The sequence below is a fragment of the Coenobita brevimanus genome, chromosome 76 (assembly GCF_032717465.1).
Source record: "Coenobita brevimanus isolate Jiangsu-jjx chromosome 76, ASM3271746v2, whole genome shotgun sequence".
NCBI classification, from domain to species: domain Eukaryota; kingdom Metazoa; phylum Arthropoda; class Malacostraca; order Decapoda; family Coenobitidae; genus Coenobita; species Coenobita brevimanus.
Genome location: NC_137029.1, coordinates 8,272,631 through 8,293,094, shown reverse-complemented (window position 1 = coordinate 8,293,094; position 20,464 = coordinate 8,272,631).

Here is a 20,464-nt window from a genome sequence, read left to right as displayed (position 1 = left end):
CTGTAGACTGAGGGCATTGCGTATGAGATATTAGTTCGTTAACCATTGATTGCTTTGTGTGTGTGTGTGTGTGTGTGTGTGTGTGTGTGTGTGTTTGTGTGTGTTTTTGTGTTTGTTTGTGTGTTTGTGTTTGTTTGTTTTTGCTTTTTTTGTTTGTTTTTGTTTGAGTTACTCGATATTTGGATACAATACGATCTTCATGATAATTTGCTATACTATTACTTCACAGTACTTTGTGTTTAGTCATTATCCTAGCATAATTTTCTATGCGACTATTGATGCTAAGGATCCTACGACTCGTTCAAGTGAAATAGATTACTAGAGTTCCCTCAACCATGAAAGAGTTAATTTGTATCCTTGTCAACAGGACGTGGAGGACTGTTTTGTGCAATATCTTGTTTTCTCCACCTTGGCCTAAAACTGATCTCTCCATCTTAGAGCTGTAACGAGAGGCTATCGCTAGAATATGATACGAATTGCGAAGTGCTATGGAAAGCATGTAGAGCAGCAACACCGTCTTTTCCTACCACAGACCTACGTGATATCAGATGAAGGACGAAAATCTGAGCCAAGTTAGAGTAAATAGCGTAGGGATGTATTACTAGATCAACATTACATACTCCTCAATTACTGTGGCTCCTATAGCTTACTCAAAAGTATAAAATACACTACTAGAGTTCTCCCAATCATGAGAGTTAACCTGTATCCTCATTAACAGGGAATGGAGTAGTGTGTGGTAGTGGACGAAATACCAGACTAATACGATGACTTTTCGACCGTCCTACCAGCCTACTCAACCAAACGCAACCCCAGTGCTATGACTACCGTTGACCTGGCTCTCTATAACTAAGCTGTGGTGGTGCTGTCTGTAGTATTTTTATTGCAACTTGGCTTTTATATTGATATCCTTTGCTCTTTAAATGCCTCTCTTTACTTTACACTCTTCATTTCTCTCTAATCTCTTCAATTGACTCTGTTCACTTTACACATTTCTCTCTTCACTTTATTCTTTACCTTTTCTCTTTACCTTACTATTTACCTTACTCTTTACATTACTCTTTACATTACTCTTTACCTTACTCTTTACCTTACTCTTTACCTTACCCTTTACCTTACTCTTTACCTAACTCTTTACCTTACTCTTTGCCTTACTCTTTGCCTTACTCTTTACCTTACTCTTTACCTTACTCTCATTACCTTACTGTTTACCTTACTCTCATTACCTTACTCTTTACCTTTCTCTTTACTTTTCAATTTACTCTGTACTCTTTACTCTGTACTCATTACCCTCTTCACTTTACTGTTTACCCTACTCTTTCCACCCTACTCTCTTCACTTTACTCTCCGCTCATTATTCACTCTGTAATGTGGTGGTTCCTATAGTATTTTCACTGTAGCATGGCTTTATATGGATATCCTTTGCTGTTGGATTGATTCACCGACAGATTAAGTGACTGACTAATTGACTGAACGATCGATTGATTTCTTACTGCAGATCCAAGACCTGGTGATTCCCGCGCCTTCCTCTCACGCAATAAGTTTGGTGACGTAAGCACGATCTTGCCCTCATCCTGGCTTCCTCTTTACCATGATTACCTTCACACGTCAGCCCAACCACAAATGTATCACCAAGAAGAAATGGCAGGATAAGGTAAGTGGTTTGGGAGGCTTCGTAACACCTCTTCTATAGCTATTTATTTTGTATATTACACCTTAACATTCATACGTCAGTCCTAGGATTCGAACACCTTTTCTTTAGCGATTTATGTTGCACATTTATTACTGCTGCGAGGAAGATTCTTATACTTCCAGGTGGTGAAACGCATCCTAGGTGGGGCTGGTGTGAGAGCTGGTGTGGTACTCGTATTGGCCAAAACTGACAATCTGCACACCCTCACCTGCTCCCTGCTCCCCAACCTCTCCACCCTCCATACCAAGACCTGGTCAGCAACTGTTCACATCAGTCCCAGCCGTCAGACAGTGAGATTTCGGACGCCTGGAGATCCCTTAACAACTTTTTTGTAGCGAATAATTCTTTACATTTTCATTTTCGAACACCTGGAGATCCCTTAACATTTCTGTGGCGAATAATTCTTTACATTTTCATCCCCTTGGTATAAAGCATTGTTCTCTTCTGGATTAATATACAGGGTGTCCAGAGAGTTTTTCTTTTTTCTTTTTTTTTTAATATATGTGAAGCGACAAATGAAAAATGTGAGTTAAAATGATCTTGTTTGATATGAGATTTGAACATTTAGGTTAAGACTCATGATATGGAACATGCTTATAATTGGCTTGTAGTAGTGGCAATAGTGGTAGTTGTGGTAGTTGTAGAGGTAATAGTATTAGTAATAGTTGTAATAATGGTAGTAATGGTAGTAGTAGTTGTGGTAGTGGTGGTAGTGGTAATGGTAATAGCAGTAATAATAGTAATAATAATAATAACGGTGATGATGATGATTGATGATTGATTGATTGATGACGATTGACGATTGACGATTGACGATTGATGATTGATGATTACGATGAGATGACGATGATGATGACGACGACACGAGGACGAGGACGAGAACGACAAAGACGACATCATTCTGTGCCAACCTGGATTTTTCTGCAAATAAACAGTGACCTTCTTTCATTACCCTGAAATATTGAAAGGCATGAGAACTACACGTAAATGACAAAACAATGCCCAATAAAAAGACAGCCTATACTCTTGGTCTAAATTCTCTTCCTTTTGCAGCTTATTTCACGTAGCTCGGTGGCAGAGAGAGAGACTGCTAATGCTCTACATACTTTCTGTAGCACTTCTTCGTGACTAGCATCACACTCTAGCGTTAATCTCTAGTTAAAAATGCTCTCCGCACCCTTTTTCTTGAACACATGTCTTCTCACTCTTCTGCTACTCATATCCGGTGGTTTGAAATCTCTTCGCGGTGTTGGGTTTGCTGTCGTCTCCCCTGTGTCTTCTTTTTTCCAGTACCCTTCATCTTGTTGCGGGTGATCTCATGGCGGATATTTATGCTATTCTTTTCGCTTGGAAGTCTGTTTGATCCTTTTCCTCTTTTGCTTTCTTTTCCGATTCTCGCAGTGCGCTTTCTTCTTTACAGACCACCTCCTCATCTCATCCCCTTATCACCCAAATTCAAGAGCGGCTCTTCAGTTTTTCTGTGTGAGAAGTCTATTCAAATTTTGCTGGGTCCCCAGTCATGTTGCGGTCGCCGGTAATGAACCTGCAGACTCACTGGCTCGTTCTGCTCCTGTCTCATACGTCTTTTCCTCGACCCATTCCTGCTCTTGATTTTTTCCCTATTATTCGCCTCTTTTCGTGACCTCTGGCAAACTTCCTGTGATTACCAGGTCACCAACAAGCTTCAAATCATTAAACCTTCTATTCTTCTTTGGTCTAATTCAACACATCCCAATCGTCAATAGGAGACTGTTCTTACTCTTCTCTTGGGATATACCCGCATCGTACCCGTCTCGCTCATGATCACTTAAAGATTGGTGACCCTCGTTCACGCTGTAACTGACCCTTGATTGTCTGCCACCTTTTACTCGACTGCCTGTCAACCCTTTGCGACTCTCTCTCTGCATTCCCCTTCCTTTCCTTACTATCCCGACCCTCTGTGCTCGCTGATTTCCTTGGTGATTCTAGTTTTTCTGTTTCGAATATTATTGTGCTTCTAATTTCATTTTCATCCGTTCTTTACTACCTTAGTCTGGCCTTTCGTGTTATATACCGTTCAAGTTTACACACTTTTGCTTTCACAGATTCACTTAGTGCACTACATGGTATTCAGTCTATCCCGGCCAGCAACCCGCTAGTGTTGGAGATACAGGAATGGTTGTTCCGTATTACCACCAGATTGAAGTCTGTCTCCTTCTGTTGGGTCCCAAGCCATGTTGGGATACCGGGTAATGAGAGGGTTGATTGCCTGGCACGTACAGCTGTCACCTCTCGCTCTGTCACACCTCGTCCTATCCCGGCAACTGATTATTTCCAGATTGTTACGTCTCCTTGGCCAGCGGTGGCAAGCAGAATGGACATCTACAACTGATAAACTCCGCTCCATCACACATACTGTCACTCCCTGGCAGTCGTCCTCCCATCGCAACAGACGTTGGGAAACAGCCCTAGCCCGTTTGCGCCTTGGTCACACGCGGATCACACATGGCTTTCTAATGTCAGGAGGCACTCCTCCGATCTGTCAATTTTGTCAGGTTCCACTCACGGTCCACCATCTTTTGCTTGACTGCCCTCTGTTCCACGCCGTGCGCAGACGTTTTCTTTCATCATAGACTTTGAGACATAAATTGGTGGTCTTAGTACCAGCTTCTCTACAATGACCTGCCGTATTTATTTTTAGCTGTTTTATCTTTATATTTCTATTTCATTCTTGTTTCATGGGATTATAGTCAGCTTTGTAGAGGCGTTTTAAATTGAAAGTATTAAATACAGGGCAGCGAAATGGCAGGGGACAAGGTGACATAGAGGCGATTTGTTTGTAGCCATCCCTAACAGGACTGAGGCACCTTGCTATAGATAGATAGACAGACAGATAAACACAGCCGCATCAATCCTCCCTGTACAAAAGATTATTCTAACTCTTAATGATCTGGTTCTAGCAATTTTGGCCCTAGATAATACATCAGTGAACTGAATATTGAAGCAAAGGAAGAAAGGATTTGAAAAATTTGGCGAAACCTCTAAGTAAAAAGTAAACTGTGATTCGTAGTCCGTCATTTTGAAATTTTGAACACTAAAATATGCAACGATAACTTTTGAGAAAATATATTAATCTTAAAATTGCGTTCTTAACTGCAATGACCTTTTTTAAATTGTACTTCTAGATTTTATCATTATAAGACAGACTTTTTTATTAGATGTTTTTAAGAGATTTCGATTCTGGAGGGGGTTAGTCTTCATTAACCCTCTCACTACTACGGGGGATTGTCCTAAGCTGAATGAAATCGTCTGGAAGCAGCAGGAATGACGTGGAAATATGACACTGGAATAAAGGGGTTGGAATTTACTGAGAATTAAGTCGGGATGGGAGTGAGTAACGTGAAGGAATCTGGCCAAGTTGAACAATTAAAATGCGGTAAAGCAGGGTGAAGATGAGGTTAGCATATGCCTACTCTCTTCACCTTAACTTGGTCCAGGATTTCGTCTATTTGTAACTTAATTCACGTAGCTCAATGTCATAGGTAGATAAGTATAAAGACAGGTAAATAGATAGGTAGGTAGGTAGGTTAGATGAAAACAAGACTGTTTAACATCCATTCAATAGTATTTCTTCGTGACTAGCATCATATTCTAGTCCGTTGTTATAGTTCGGCATTTCGGAGGGAGAGAAGTCAATTTTAGGCTATGTAAAGGTGAAAAAAATATAGTTAGAATTATATTAAAAATAGATATTATTCAGCATGATAAAAACGAGCCTTTTATCTCGAACTGGAGCTCAGTGAACCATAGAAGCCTCGAACCCTGTCAGTCACCCTCTAACCGTGAGAGGGGGAGGACGCCGGAGTTGTCTGTATAATTATTTTGTCAGTGGTAATATAGTGTGTAAACAGCATCTCCATCCTGCCGAGATAAAGGTGAGCTAGGATATTGCTCATCCGTTTTGATAGTTACCAGTTGTTTCAGCTGAGCCAACTCGTCTTCATTAGTGTGGAAAGTGGTGTGGAAATAAGTTAGCTGAGAGAAGTGTGGAGGTACAATACGTAGAGATAGTGAGAAATGATGGTGAGGAGCTTTGTGGCGTTGATGTGGATGTGGAGTTACGTGAAGTGGCAGGCAGATAATTGAGGAAGTAAAGGAGAGTTGAGGTGTTGTGGACGCGGAGTTTCATGGAAAGAGAGGCTGGCAAATGAGGAAGTAAAGGAGGGTTGTGGCGTTATTATGGATGTGGAGTTACGTGGAATGATACACAGACAAATGAGGAAGTTAAGGAGCGTTGTGGTGTTGATGTAGATGTTTAGTTATGTGGAGAGACAGACAAATGAGGAAGTGAAGGTGCAGTGAGTTTTTTTTTTTTTTTTAATAGATAATGAATGGAGGAAGGAAAAACAAAGGGAAAAAAATAAGTCCATGTGCCTAAAGGCATCCTCCATTCATAAAATATTTATAACAACTGGTTTGAATTGAAGTGGATTAAATGTTTGTGGGAAACAACTCCCAGGAAGTGAATTCCAAAGAGTAGTAGTTCTGGGGATAAATGGATTTTGATAGCAGAGGTTCTGCATTGCAGGGGAGAGAGTGTGAATTCATGGGCGCTCCCAGCTGCCCGAGTATTTCGGGAGAAAATGTGAAGGGGAGGAACAATTTGAAACCAGTTCGTCTAAACACTTACGTTAAAAATATCTATAAAATATCTATAAAATAATGGATGTGCTAGAAAGTGATGGGAGAAATATCATGAGATGGTCTAGCCATGTGGAGAAAGTGGGGAATGACTAGGAGAGGGTATGTGAGTGAAGTGGAACGTGAGAGAGGGAGAGGCAGAACTAGGAAGACGTGGGGAGGGGGGGGATGAGTGGAGAGGTATAAGTATGAGGACAGTGTGAGCTTGAGGGAGGACAGATTGATGCTGGAGGACAAGTTGACATGGAAACAGTTTGTGGCCACCCATTTAGAAATTAAGGCGTCTACTCATAAACAGATAAAGAAAGCAATATTACATTCTTAGTATATTAAGAAGGTCAGTGAAGATATATGTTATAGGTTTGCTGTTATGATTCCTTCTGCTGAAAATCTTACCTTCTAATCAGAGGGAGAGTGAGAATGAGAATTAATCCTTCATTGCACTTCTTCGTGAGTTACATCATATTATAGCTTATTTCATATAGAGCAGTGGCAGAATAAAACAATGTCGCGACTCCATTCATAAAGCACTTCTTCGTTACTAGCATCATATTTCAGCGTTAATCTATCCTAATATCTCAGCACTGGAGATGGAGAGAGGGCAATAATGATAATGATGATGATGTTGATGATGATAATGATGATAATGTTAATTATTGTCGACAGGTAGACGGATGAAGCTACAAGAAATCCACAGTAAGACAGGAAGAAAGACAGTCAGGAAGAGAGCAAGCCAGGAAGTAAGTCAGGAAGAAAGCTAGGAAAAAGGCAGGAAAAAAGCCGGGGAGAAAAGTCGGGAAGAAAGCCAGCCAGCCATCACTTCTGCTCTCCGTTAAGAGCTGAGTCATATTTCTGTTAATAACATCTGTCACTATCATTCGCTTGTTAGATATATAGATTAGAAAGATAGATAGATAGGCAGTGGGGAAGGACCGGGGTTGGGTGGGGTTGGGTGGGATAAGAGAGGGATTGGGTGGGGTGCAGTAGGGTAGAATCGGGGTTGGGTGGGGTGCAGTGGGGTAGGATCGGGGTTGCGTGGGGTCCAATGGGGTAGAATCAGGGTTGGGTGGGGTCGGGTGGGGTTGGATCGGGGTTAGGTGGGGTCAGAGACATAAGAATGGGGGTACGTGGGGTGTAGTGGGGTAGGATCGGGGTTGGGTGGGGCCATTGGATTAGGATCAGAGTTGTGTGGGGTTGGGTAGGATATGATCGAGGTTGGGTGGGATGCAGAGCCACATGATTGGAGTTGGTTGGGGTGTAGAGGAGTAGGATCCTGGTTGGGTGGGGTGTAATGAAGTAAGTTCAGGGTTGGGAGGGATGCAGTGGGGTAGGATTGGGGTTGGGTGAGGTGTAGTCAGATAAGATCGAGGTTGTGTGGTGTGCAACAGGGTAAGAACGGAACTGGTTGGGTTGCAGTGGGGAAGGATCGAGGTTAGCTCGGATACAGTTGGGATGGATCAGGGTTGGATGGGGTGCAGTGGGGTAGGATCGGGGTTGGGTGGGGTTCAGTGGGGTAGGATCGGAGTTGGGTGGGGTAGAGAGCCATAGGATTGAGGTTGGGTAGGGTGTAGTTGAGTAGGATCAGGGTTAGGTTGGGTGAAGCCTACTGGATTGTGGTTGGGTGGGGAGCAGTAGGGTAGGATCGGGGTTGGGTGGGGTGCAATGGGGTAAGATCATGGTTGGGTGGGGTGAAATGAGGTAGGATCGTGGTTGGGTGAGGTGGAGTGGGGTAGGATCTGGTTTGGGTGGGGTGTAATGGAGTAGGATCAGTGTTTGGTTGGGTGAACACCCATTGGATTGTGGTTGGATGGGGTGCAATAGGGTAGGATCGGGATTCGTTGGGGTGCAGTGGGGTAAGATCATGGTTGTGTGGGATGAAGTGAGGTAAGATCGTGGCTGGGTGGGGTGGAGTGGGGTAGGATCGGGGTTGGTTGAGGTGCAGTGGGGTAGGGTCGGGATTGAGTGGGGTGCAGTGTTGTAGGATTGGGGTTGGGCGGGGTGCTGTAGGATACGATCGGGGTTGTGTGGGGTACAGTAGAGTAGGATCGGGGTTGGGTGGGGTGCAGTGAGATAGGATCGGTGTTGGGTGGGATGCAGTCAGATGGGATCAGGGTTGGGTGGGTTGCTGGAGGATTTTTTTTTTTTTTTTTTTTTTTGAGATATTCGTCCGAGCAATGCTGGGACACAGGCAAACAAAGAGCCCGTCAGAGATGCGCTTAACTTGGGCGAGCTTGAATTATCGAGTGGGTTGGTATTCCCTGACTGTGGTGATTAATAATTGTAGAGGAGCACGTGCAACGATGCAAGCGGCATCCATGAAATCATCCCCTGTCCGAGCAAAAGTCGTGTCAGGGTGAGACCTGAGCATCGTAGTGGCTGGGCAGTAGAGAAGATAGTGAATGAGGGGCTCCACGGATGAGACTAAACAATGGGTACACGGGTCTGGCTCTGTACAGACAATTTGTTTGTAGCATGGAAACCCCAGACGTAAGCGCCTGAGCCTCACTACAATATAGTTGGGTATGCCTTTAAAGGGTAACAAAAGAGAATATGAAGTGGCGGTGGCGTACCATGTAGCAGGGCGGGAGCCTTCTGTCACCAAAAGCTGATGTTCCTCTCGAGACTGCCTGCTAATGGTAGCAGTGAGAGTGCTAATGACGTACGATGGGCTGGGACGCAGTTGAAATGTGACGTCAGGAAGCGAGCAAGCTGAGCATGCTGCGTCATCAGCACGCTCATTGCCGCTGATTCCAACATGACCTGGGAGCCAATGGAGAGTAATAGTGGCACCCCTACGGACGAGAAGGGATGCAAAAGTAAAAATTGCAGTCTGAAGAAAGACGTTGTCCTTCAAGGAGAAAGATTTTAGCCTCTGAAGGGAGGAAAGGGAGTCTGTGTGAATTACGACACGGTGATGATGATGGTGATGAGCGTGGCGCAAAGCACCCAGGATGGCAGCAAGCTCTGCCTGAAATGCGGATACACCCTGAGAGAGTCGCCAAGATTCAATTGTATGCCCAGAGACAAAGGCCGCCCCAGCAGAGCCATCAGAGGATACTGAACCATCTGTAAAATAAGTGGCTGTGTCTGGTGAATCTAGATCCGCAACCCGACTAAGACCCTCTTGACAGAGGAGCGCAGGAATAGAAGTTCGAGGTTTGGCTTCAGAGGGGCATACAAATTTTAAAAGAGGCAGGTCCCATGGAGGTGGATCAGTGTACCCAGGAAAGGGAGAATCAGGATCTTGGCAGAGGCTCGCAGCAGCTCCCAGTCCATGGATAACAGCAGTTGTAGTCCGGGCCCAGTCACGCTGAGTGGCAGGCTCGGGTGGGCGGCACAAAAGACGTCGTAGGAGGGCAGAGACAGGCAGGTGGGGCCGGCACCGTATCAGCTGTAGAGTGATGACTGCCGCTCGTAGCGCAACACGGTGCGCCAGAGAAGGCAAACCACTCTCCATACGGAGATTGACAATCCGGGTCCAGGGTGGAGCACCCAGCATGATACGGAATGCAGTGCTCTGTATAACCTCCAGAGATCTGGAGACTTGTGGAGCGAGTCCGGTCAAACAGATGGCACTGTAGTCCACCAGGGATCGGATGGCATGTATATAAAATGTTTGGAGGACTGAATACGACGCCCCCAAACTCCGCTTGGAGAGATAGCGGAGAGCAGCCAGTCTGGTGGAAGCGTGCTCCCGCAGGTACCAAACATGGCAGGCAAAGGTAAAACCCCTGTCAAGCCAGACTCCCAGATACTGATGCACAGTAACAAGAGAGAGCTGCTGCCCCCCAAGCAGCATAGGAAAGTCTGGGGGACGGAGTCCAAAGGGCATACACTTCGTCTTATTAAGATTTATCTTCAGCCCTAGCTCAGTGCATTTGGCGTGCAGATGAGAAAGGGCCAAGTCCGCCTGCGTGAAGCAGTCCCTCCTGGTAAAGACGAGGGCCAGATCGTTCGCATGGCAGAGGAGGGTAATGCCAGGCCCATAATCTACAGTTAAGAGCCCCTCCATGAGGATGTTAAAAAGGAGAGGGCTCAAAACACTCCCTTGGGGGGTGCCGTTAGGATGCAGGTGAAAGGGGGAAAGGTGTCCCTGGAATCGGACCCCCGCAGATCGATCATTAAAAAAATCCTTGATCCAGGATAGGAGACTGCCTCCCACACCCCTGGCCGCAAGAGCCGCCAGGATAACAGTGGGGCTTGCCAGTTCAAAGGCCTTCTTGAGGTCGAGGAAGACAGCCATTCCCCTTCCTCCCCTCAGCTCCCCAAGGAATGACGCGAGGCAGTGGGTGGTACTCCTGCCTGGATGGTAGGCATAAATCCCTGGGTGCAGCGGTCCCAGCCGCCAAGCAAGCTGAGCTCGCACAACCCTCTCAGCCGTCTTAGCAACACAGCTGAGAAGGGAGATGGGGCGCATGGCGGCGGGATCACGAGGCTTCGGAATTGGGTGGATAACAGCTGCCTTCCACGACCTCGGCAGACGCCCCTCAGACCACAAGAGGGTGAGCAGATCAAGTAGACGTTCTGTGCCACAACCTCCAGCATGTGACAGGAGAGAGTATGTGAGCCCATCGAGCCCCGGTGCAGTGTCCTCCCTGCGCTGCAGCGCTTTGTGAAGCTCCCCACTGGTGATCGGACAGTCAGCAGGGTCAGGCCTATCACACGCTGCCTGAATTGCTGCAGCGCGAGAGGCGGACAGCTGCGCCTGTAGGGCTCTGACAGACTGTGGGAGATTAGAAGAGGCAGAGTGGTCAGCGAAGTGCTGAGCAAGACGGCTGGCCTCAGCGGCAGGGTCAGGATGGGAGGGAGGGCGAGGAGGGCGTGGATCAGAAACGGACCTGATTCTCCTCCACATCTCACGGAGAGTGGAGTGAGAGTCTAGGGTACGACACCATCTGATCCACACCTCCTCCCGAAGGCGGCGCTTCTCGGAAGCCACATGCCACGTGACGGCAACCAGGTACCGGCGGTGCAGAGATGTACGGCGCCGTCGGTACTGCTTGTGTGCCGCATTGAGTCTCTGGTTCAGTTCCTTGACCCTGTCGCAGTAGAACCAGCCGTCTCAGTAGCACCTCGTCGAGCGCTGCCGCAGCGGGATAGCAAGAGAAGCAGCTTGTGCCAAAATACTTGCTACCTGATCTGCGCTGCTCTCGAGGTCCGAGGCAGTAGGAGATGTCTCAAAGGCCGCCGTGAGAGCACGGGCAAAGGCCATCCAGTCTGCTTTGCATAGGTCCCACCGTGGTGGAGGAGGCGGAGGTGGCGGGAGGGGAGCGAGAGGCAGGTAAACAATAATGGCAAAGTGATCACTTGCAAGGTGTGGGTGGAGTGACCACGACGCCAAGCCCGCTAGTGGTGCCGACACTAGGGAAAGATCGAGGCGACCTCCTGTAATATGGGTGGCCTCTGCCACATCATTTAGTAGGGAGACACCACCCATCTCCTCCAGAACCAAAGAGATGTGCCGTCCTGCTTCACTGGACAGAAGAGGCGAAGATAGAAAGGTGTGGTGGGCGTTAAAGTCGCCCCCTATGTACAGCTCCGTTCAGAAGTTCATACTACACCCAAAGTGGAAGGCTCAAGCCTCGGTCCGCTCTTTCTGGACGACATGTTAATACCCCGAACCTCTCGCCACCACAGACAGAGCAGCAAGTACCGGAACAGTTTCAGTCACACGACGAATGCGAAATTTGAGATGAAACGGATATTTATATAGATATTGGCAAGTATGATTACATATTAATGAAGGAAATACGTGGACAAAATACGGTTGTGATGAAAATTTGTATACAAATAACAAGTTACAATACACAAATAGAGGGAAATGAAGAAGTCTGATGTGAATCAATAAGTAATTTATGAGTTGAATATTCTCCCACTGAAACACGCGCACACACACACGCACACACAAACGCGCACACACACACACACACACACACACACACACACACATACACACACACACACACACACACACACACACACGCACACATGCACACACACACGCACACATGCACACACACACGCACACATGCACACACACACACACGCACACACACACACACACGCACACACACACAAACAAACGTAAACACAAACACACAAGAACAACAACAATAACAACAGCCACCATCACGACCGTCTCTGCCACCTACCACCACCGCCGTCACCCACCAACACCCACAATCCACCACCACCGCCGCCCCCGCGACCACCGACCACCACCATCGACGCATTAACAAGTCGCATATGGAGGTAAAGACACTGAAATAACTTACTTCATCCATCCTGTTTGTGTGAGAAGGCCAAGGAACACATTATATTTATTACGTGTGAGTGACCTTGCTTCGCGTAGGCGGTGGAAAATATATAAGGATAATTATACAGATGTTTTCAAACAAAAATAGACAATTTCATTTTTATTTCTGTTTTTTTAGTCTATATCTATCTATCTATCTATCTATCTATCTATCTATATATATATATATATATATATATATATATATGGAAAGAGCATTTTGAGACAGTTCTTAATAGACCAATACCACCAGAAGAGGATATACCGTCTGCTCAGGAAGATTTAAATATAAAAACAGGAGAGTTGAGGCTTGCAGAAGTGGAGAAAGCAGTAAAACAGTTAAAGAATAATAAGGCACCAGGGGAGGATGGTTTATTTCCGGAAATGTTTAAAGTGGAGGGGGATAGATTAATAATGATCTTGACCAAGCTATTCAATAAGATATGGGTGACGGGGTTACTACCGTCAGTTTGGAAGAATGGTGTAATTGTTAAAGTTCCGAAGAAGGGAGACCTGAGTGAATGTGGTAATTGGAGGGGAATCTCTTTGTCACCGATAGCTTTGAAAGTTTTCAGTAGAGTGTTGTTAAATAGGTTGGAGCCGGTGGTTGAGGGTATTCTGAGGGATGAACAGGCTGGTTTTAGAAAGGGACGTGGTTGCAATGATCAGATCTTTATAGTTAGGCATTTGATGCAGCAAGTTAATGAAATGAGAGTACCGTTAAGTCTTTGTTTTGTTGATTTTGAAAAGGCTTTTGATAGTGTTTCGAGAGAGACTATGGGGAAGATCATGAGACATTATGGAATACCAGAGGAGTTTGTGAGGGTCATTATGAACATGCATGAGGACACATTTTGTAAAGTGATGGTTGATGGTTGTCCGAGTGATTCGTTTGAAGTCAAGTCCGGAGTAATTCAAGGTGGTGTTCTATCGCCTTTACTATTTATATTGGTCATTGATTACATTATGAAACGCGTTGGAACAGAAACCGGTGCAGGTATACTTTGGGGAGAGAACAGGAAACTTTTGGATTTAGATTATGCAGATGATATAGTTTTGATTTGTGATGGGCCAGAAGAGATGCAGAGAGTGTTGGACTGTTTGGTGAGTGAAGGTCGCAAGGTGGGTTTGGTTATTAATTGTGGAAAAACTGAAATAATCAATATGAATATGGAAAATGCGCAGGAATGTGTAATTGGAGGTATGGTTGTAAAGCAAGTTGATAGGTTTAAATATTTAGGTACTTATTTAGCCAAGGATGGTTCTTTGAACTTTGAATTCGAGGAAAGGTTAAAGAAGGCTAATCAGGCAATGGGAATGCTTAAAAATATTTGGAATAATAACAATTTCTCTGTGCATACAAAAATCAAACTTTATAAGGTAATGGTTAGGAGTATCTTAATTTATGGACACGAGTCTTGGTACAGCACAGTGACTATGGAAAATAAATTCTTGGTGTTTGAAAATAAAGAACTTAGAAGAATATTAGGAGTTAAGTGGTGGGAAAGGATACCAAATAGTAGAATTAAAGAAATAACGGGAGTGCAGCCGATCGATGAATATGTTAGATTCTCACGATGGAAGTGGCTAGGACATGTGTATAGGAGACAGGGAATAGTACGAGGTACACCAGGGTGGGTGGCACTTGGTAGGAGAGGTAGAGGAAGGCCAAAAGAGACGTGGGTGAGGACAATGAGACGGGAAGCTGGAGATGAGTGTTGGGGAGATCTTGAGGAGTTAGCACAAGATAGGATGTGGTGGTGTGAGTTCATCGAGGCCCTATGCATCCCCGAGGGTGCCACAGGAAATGATTGATTGATTGATTGATTGATATATATATATATATATATATATATATATATATATATATATATATATATAATCATCATCAGCTGTTTGAGTATCCACTGCAGGACCGGCCTATCCCGACCGAAGTCGGGAGATATATATATATATATATATATATATATATATATATATATATATATATATATATATATTTGAGCCTCTGTAGTACAGTGGTAAAGTGTGCATTTTCGTTCACTGAAGAACTAGGGTTCGCGCCCCGCCAGGGTAATAAACTTTGGGAGCGTTCTTCTGGCCACGTACTGCATTGGCGGACGCAAGGGATGCTGTGGTTGAACCAGTGTCACATACTAAAGTATGCTTGCACCCAGTCAGCTTGAGCGGGCCGATTACACTTGGTTCACAGACTTCAAACACATCCAAAGCCACTCCAACACAACAATTACACTTACAAGCACTTCTCACCCTACATACAATCTCTATTAGACAGCCTAAGCCACTTGTTAGAGATATTTTGGCTGTATCGTCCCCACTTCGGTAGGGATAGGCCGGTTCTGCAGGGGACACTCAAACGGCTGATGAGATAAGATATATATATATATATATATATATATATATATATATATATATATATATATATATACATATATATATATATATATATATATATATATATATATATATATATATATATATATATATATATATATATATATATATATGGACACTCTAACGGCTGATGAGAGAGATGATATATATATATATATATATATACATATATATATATATATATATATATATATATATATATATATATATATATATATATATATATATATATATATATATGATCTATATTGTCTCTATATCTGTCTATCTATATTATATCTACATCTATCTATATTATATCTATAGCTGTCTATGTATACCGTATCTAACTATCTGCAGTCTATCATATGTATATCTTTATTATATCTATCTATCTATATTATACCTATCTATCTATATCTATGTCTGTTATATCTATCTGTACTCTATCTATTTATCTAATATCTATCTCTCTATCTCTAACCTATATTATTTCTATCTTATATCTATCTATCTATCTATCTATTATATCTTTCTATTGTATCTCTATTATATCGATCTTTCTATTGTATCTCTATTATATCTATCTATCTATATATACATATCCTTAATATAATGATAACTGTTGCCTAACTTTTCATATCAATATCGGGTCCAGCTTCCCTCTTTCTCAATCACTGCTTTGCAACCTGTCAGGCATGGAGCTTACAAGGCCACGGATGAAATCATGTTGCTCCGGCAAAGTTCCCACTGATCGTTTACGTGGTTGAAGAGTTCATTTCTTGTCCTCTCGTCAGTCCTGGCTGCCAGGTATTAACCATTTCAGCCCAAACGTGTTCTATTACATTTAGATCGGCCCCCTTGGCGAGCCAGCCAGTCTAAGAGCTGAAGTGTGTCTTATCTCTGAAACCACTGCTGTACTACACGTGCTGTGTGGATGGGGCACCGGTCATGCATGAAAATAATAGGTCCATCTGGGAACGGAAAACCCTTTGCTCGTCAAGATGGCAGGAAACGTTCCTCCAGGATATGAGCATACTGGTCAGCAGTATAACGCCCCTCATTGCTGGACAAGTCACCCAGGCCATGTAGGATCAGGTATCCCCATATGCTACAGGTAACGTGACCCGATCGTGCCTCATCACAAATGTTGACCCTCTCGTATCTGCATGTTAAATATATATTTACTTTTTTTTTTTAAATTACTGCAGCCATGAGACAATACTAGGTGATGACATGTCCCCCTAACCTTATATTATTTAGTACTGATCACATTTTTTTCTTGGCACTGTCTTTATACAAAGAAAACGGAGGCAAAGAGTAGAAGGAATCATATCTTTTTCCAGGACAATATGAACAGAATAAAACCAAAAATAAGGGATCTGATTATTTTTAGATGCCTGGTCATATTCCCTTTAAATGACTGGAAATCAAGGATGGAGGGGTATGCAGACTGCGGAAGACAGCTTCAGTATTGACCTATTCCATACGTAAAAGTCTGAATATCGGTTAATCACTGTAACAGTGATAGAAAACAGATGACTCCAACGAAGACAGAGCCTGGAGGGGGGCAATAAGAGTATGGAATTTTATCAGTAATAAAAATGGCAATATCATGTACCTGGTGTTGTTTCTCCTCCAGCAGTGAACCCTACCACGCGAGGTGGAGGAGAAACGCTTCTCATCCGTGGACATGACACGCGACCAAAAGTCTCGGTTCTCCTGGAAGTAGCGTTGAACAAAGGCTAACCTCCCCTCTCTGTGTTGTTGTGTCAGGCGTTTCTTCATTGCTGGAATTCTATGGTGTATACCAGCGTCATGCAGCCTTCGCCTGACAGTCAACGCAGACACATCTATCTGAAGACTGTCCTTACGGGCACCGCGTTCGTAAGGGGAGTTGGCTCTGCTGCCGCGACAATAACAAATCTTCAGCCTGGGTGGTTCTTCGAGGGGCTCCCGTCCTTTCTAACATGCACGTATTCTATTCTATCTATCTATTGCCAGACGCCTCAATCCATTTCGGGGTGGTCACAAACAAATCGCCTCCACGTCACCCTGACCCTCGCCATTTCACTGCCCTGCTCCCAACTCACACCCCCCTCTCTCATATACCTCTCCACCCCATCCCTTGATCTCATCCTCGGCCTCCCCCTCCCTCTCCCCCCTTCCACCTCACTCACATACACTCTCTTCGTCAGTCTTTCACCCTCCATCCTCTCCACATGGCCAAACCACCTCAGTGTATGGAAGTATTCGCTATTAGTAAATATGGCGCTAATAAAAATCAATGCCGAAAATCTAGTTTGGAATAACATTACGAGTATGCATACTTGTGTTTAAATAAATTATATATGAAAATATTGTTACAAAGGCAACTGTTGTACTAAATAAACTGCTGCCTATAAAGCTAGTGGCTTAGCTAGATTAAATGCACCTCAAGGCCAGATATCCTAGTTTCACCCCATCACTGCACGGGACAGCCCTGCAGAGGCGATTGCTTGACAGTGGTTCATGGCTCTGCTTGGCCAGACAGACCAGGGTTACACAACAGCAACAACAGCTATATATCAAGAGACGGGAATTGAAGTCTCGTTCTTAGAATGACTAGGACTGATTTGTATGTGACCGCCATAAATCAAAACTCTGTCAGTTCCTTCCAAAGAAACGTAAACACACAAATATCCATTCCATTGAGATGCCTGGACACACTGTGTTTGAAATAATGGGGCACTGTGCATTGGAAGAAGACATGATGAGACATTCCGAAAAATAAAGTCGTATGCAAGAAAGACAGATTACTAGTTAACAGTTGCATTGCAGAGTGGGTGGGAGGATGGGGCGAGGCTGGTGCCTCGTTTCAGTCATAATGGGGGAGAGATGCAAGCAGAGAATTCAGGTGAACAGTGGTGTGTGTGTGTGGAGAGAGAGAGAGAGAGAGAGAGAGAGAGAGAGAGATCGACGGTTATGTAGTTATGTAGGGGAAACATCATGTAGGCTACTTCATCATAAAACATGTGATTTTCATTATTCCTTAGACTCCACCAATAGTCTTCATCTGGTTTTGAGTATGAATATGAGTTTTAACTGTTCTGATATTTCTTAAATGTTTGAATATCTTGACTGCATACAAATTATTTTTAGCTGCTTGGATTTTCTTTGAAGCGGTAGAACAGGTCATAGATACTGAGCTAAGATGGTTAGCTGAAATAATGCCCGTGTCTAGGGATTAAGACATGTGATAACTCACTAGCTCGCCTAATCACACTGATTCATAGCCGAACTTCTTATATTTTGTTATGTGCATTTCTGCTATTATTACTGTATTATAGTTTTTAAGGCACGCGAATATTAACATAATTTCATCATTTAATCAGCAGTAAGACTGACTGATACCTGCGAGTATGAAAATAAAATTCTCATTTCATTTAACAGTTGGTGAGCGAATGACACTGCTTTGATACTAGCTAAACTCTGGTTGCTCGTGGGAGGTTCGAAACTGTAACCTGTCGTCTGGGAAGGAGGGGCCGAGACTAGCGCCTTCCACATTGGGTGTAGTACGAATTTCTGAACGGAGCTGTACACGGCTCCCCTGGCAGCCTGGGAGAACAGGTCTTCCAACTCCAGGGTGCCCCTTTGACTCCGGTATACATTATATACCGGACGTAGCCAGATGGAGAACCACGCCCTGGACCTCCACATCAGGTCCACAGAAAGGAGGGTGCTCACAATCCGTGCACGCAATGTGGTCCTGAACCAGAACGGCACATCCCCGTGTGACGCCACGAACATACGGAAGATGGGTGGTGTACCCCGAGAGACGAAAAGTGGTATTATCCGGGAGCAGGGTCTCTTGCAGTAGAATTACATGAGGACGGTCCCTGGCAGCCGCCTCCTGAAGGTGGGCGAGCTTGCTCCATGCGCCTAAACAGTTCCACTGTAGAACTCGGAGGCTGACAGCGGTGTCTGGCACTGAGGATGATCTGTCTGGAGGCCATGGGCCCTGCGTTCTTCCTCGATCGCTGCTGTGGCTGGTGTGAATCCCGAAGGAATGTTGACTGGCATACGAGGGCAAGGCAGAGGAAGCTGGGTGGGAAGCGGCTCTTCCACGGTTGTCTGTGTGGGAGGTGATGCAGGAGGTACCAGGGAAGAAGAGCGCAGGTGTTGTTTTGCTTCCACCACTTGGTCGACGATGACGTTCACAGCCTGTACCAATGGTGCCGTTTCCAGAGGCCTGCCGAGAAGCGTCCCTAGCATCTGAGCCAAGCTCGTAGCAATTTCCGTTCCCAGCGTACGCAATTCTTCCCTGGTGAAGACTATGAGAGGAGAGCCCGTGTTGTGAGACGTGGGTGGAGTAAACTCCTCGACTGTCTGCCGAACTGGGGGGGGAGGAGGGTGATGGACCTCCGCAGTCGTCGTGTGACGAGTGAGAGCAGGTTGGAGGGGCAGAAACGCTGCCTCGTCTAGCACTGGGGGTGCAATCGCTGCTGGACGGCGTTGCTGCCCCCAAATGAAAGTTCCCGGAGGTGCCGGTTTGTTGCTGCTTGCCTGTTTCTCCATCACCCAGGTAACTTGGCGTTCTCGCCCTCAATTGACAAGAGCAACTCTGGTTGGGCAGCTGGGGTGCCACGCATGATGTTTTCCCGAGCAGTTGGGGCAACGGGTAGAGACAGCTTCCTTGGCCTTGAACTTGGCCAAGCACCTCTCCGTTTTGTACGGGCCGCTGCACATCCCACAGACTGTGGCCCGGTTGCAAGTGGCTCTGTGGTGCCCGTATTGCTGGCACCTGTAGCAACGGAGTGGCTCCGGGGTGAAGGGGCGAAGGTGATATTCTCCCCAGTTCCCCAGGTCGATCACAGGGATCAGAGGACCCCGCAGGGTGACGATGACCTGTCGAGTCTCCTCCCTGGTCCGCGCTTTCTGGCAGCGGGTTGCCTCTTCGACCTGAGGGTGCTGAAGCAGTATCTCCATAGGCATTCACAAGGGATAACCCATGACAACTGCCTTCGTAGACTGTTGGCCGGGCGTCAGCTCGACTAGCTTGACAGAGCAGGCCTCGTCCTGCAGAGCTGTTCTCAAGAGGTCGTAGGCTCCCTCGTCCTTCGGCACCAACACCGAGCTTCCATCCCGACCTATCAGGTTGGAGCAGCGTAGCCCTGGCAGATGAAGCTCTAGTGCAGCCACGGCGTCGTAACTCGTCGCATGCCCGTCCTGTACCGGCACACGGAAAGCTGGGAATGCAGAGCGGGGCGGCGGACGCACAGCTACTGACACGGAGGGATGAGCAGCAGAGGGACCCCTGAGAGGAGGCCCAGTGCGTACTGCCAGAGAAGGGCCGTTTCCCTGGCGACCACGCCTCGATCCCTTGCGTACCACGGGGGTGAAACCCTCATCATCATGCAGAGCAG